The sequence below is a fragment of the Cynara cardunculus genome (assembly GCF_001531365.2).
Source record: "Cynara cardunculus var. scolymus isolate 2C chromosome LG 14, CcrdV1, whole genome shotgun sequence".
Classification (NCBI taxonomy): Eukaryota; Viridiplantae; Streptophyta; class Magnoliopsida; order Asterales; family Asteraceae; genus Cynara; species Cynara cardunculus.
The window spans coordinates 4,934,479-4,936,782 of NC_037541.1; positions in this window are offsets into that span (position 1 = coordinate 4,934,479).

A 2,304-nucleotide genomic window follows, 5' to 3' on the forward strand; every position below is an offset into this window, starting at 1 on the left:
CTGGCTTATGCTCTCAAGCCATCACTAGAGAGGGGGAGATAAGGTATGACGCTAGACCATATGCTATTGCCCCTGTTGAACCTGTCACTCCAACAATCCATAAAGCTGAAGCTCCCAGAGCTGAAGCTGACACTGAGGTTGTCTGTGATATCCCAACCTCCAGTGAAGCTCCTATAACTGAGGAAGTTGATGTCGTTCGAGCTGAAGCTCGTAACAATGACCTTCCCATCACCTCTACACCTGTTGCAGGTGATGTGGAAGATGATGATGATGATGATGATGAGGAAGGTGATTCTCCCGATCTCCCTGACTCCGGCAGCGACCTGGATGACAACGATGATGATGACGACGAAGATGACATCACCATCCATTACCAACGTCCCGCCATTGCCACCAAAGGAGTTGCCCTTAGGGATTCCGCATCCCAGGGGGAGCAAAGGGGAGAAGTGGTTGCTTCAGAAGCGAACCAGGGCCCTAAGTCGAAAGGCAAAGGAATCGTTGAAGAAGGGAACCTCAAGGTATTATTCAATCCTCTTGAACCCTTGTATGAAGAGTCCTCAATCCAAGTAATCATCACCTCCTTATACCAACTTGCTATTCCCTCGACTACTTGCGATCGGCTAGAGGAATGGGTCCCTGAGAACCCAACCTCCAGCACTCCTATCGACCAGCAGATAACTCAGCTCAGGGAGTCACTTGACCAAACTAGAGTAAAAATCTCTCTTCGTACCTCTAGTTGTAGCGAGTTCGATTTCCTGATAAAAGCTGAAAGGCTCGAGGCCCTCAAAGTTGAAGAAGAACTAGCTCTCCAAAAGAAGCAGACTGAGGACAGCTTAAAGCTGACTAAGTCTGTAGCTGCAAAAGTTTTTCCCAAGAGAAAATCTAAAAAGATGGTGAACATTGTCCAGGCCCAAGCTAAGATTATGTCTATTGCAGAGGCTAAACGTGAAAAGAACCTGAAGCTGGCCGAACGCGACAAGCGTTGGAGCAAAGCTAGTCTCAACAAGAGGATCAACCCTCCCCGATCAAGAGCGTCAGCATCAGCGGATGAATAAAAGACTGTGGGTTGCTGCTTTCCAAGTTCATCACCAAGGATAATCTCGAGGTTGTAACCGAGTATCCTTCCTACCTTGGCGAATATGGCTATAGCGAATGGCTGGAGATCCGACAAGCCATTCAGCGCTCAAAGTCCAGACATAAGCCGATTATCGAAGACATCATCAGCGAGCTGATCAAGAAGGTATCCAGGTATGTCGCAGTCCCTGAAAGGCCTACGCTGAAGAAAGGTGGAAGAGGAAAAAGGCCTTCAAGCCCTAATGATGGACCATCCCTGAGGAATGAACATGAAACAAAGTTCTCCTTAGATGAAGTCCTGAACGCTTCGAAGAAGCCAGATATTTCTATGTTGAATCTCTCGCTGCCAGCGAAGGGTCCTTATATTCCCAACACTGTGCATGCTAAGCCTGAGTTAGGACTTATATTCCTTGACTATGATAGCGAAATGAGATTTCAAAGAATGTCTAAGTTACATCTATGCCCTATGGAACACCTGAGATATCTCATGTTCTGGCTAGATGATGACTTCAGAGGTGAAATGTTGGATCCCAAGATAAGAAGGGAGTTTCTACGTCGAAAGGAGCTTGGAGAGAATGTACTAGGTTTCATTAAGTTGAGCGACTTAGACTAGTTTCTTTCCTTTGTAATTTGTCCATTCACTGTAAACTATATTCTATGTCTACTTTCAGTGATAAATCTTATATTTTGTAAGTTTTAGACATGAACTGAAGACTTGTAATATTTCCTTTTGAAATTAATACAAGTATTTCTTGTGCATCATTGAAAAAGATCCCTGAAAAAAGTAATAGGGACACAAGTCTATGAGTTTCAGTGTTATTCTTACATTCACTGACAATCTATAAGTCAGTGAACATGCTTTCAGTTTCAGTTTTCCCTCTTATAATTTTTCTTAGACTTGTAACTTAAGAAAATTTTCTAAGTAAAGACTGACTCACTAAAAAAGATCCCAAAACAGTTAAAAGGGACATGTACTGTCACACCCCGCTAAAGCGGAAACACGGGATGCTAACAGACAAGCGGGTCATAGCAACAGTTTATAAATAACACCATTACAAGTTTCAAAACAAAATGATTTATCGACATAACGAGAGTTAGAATAATACACGACGTTCATAATTACATCAAAAACTTGACTTAATCGATCTTGGCCCAKGTATGCTCCCTTAAAAACCATTCACTTACTCAGAACCTGAAAAGCATGGAATAAAAACAAGGTCAACTACAAAG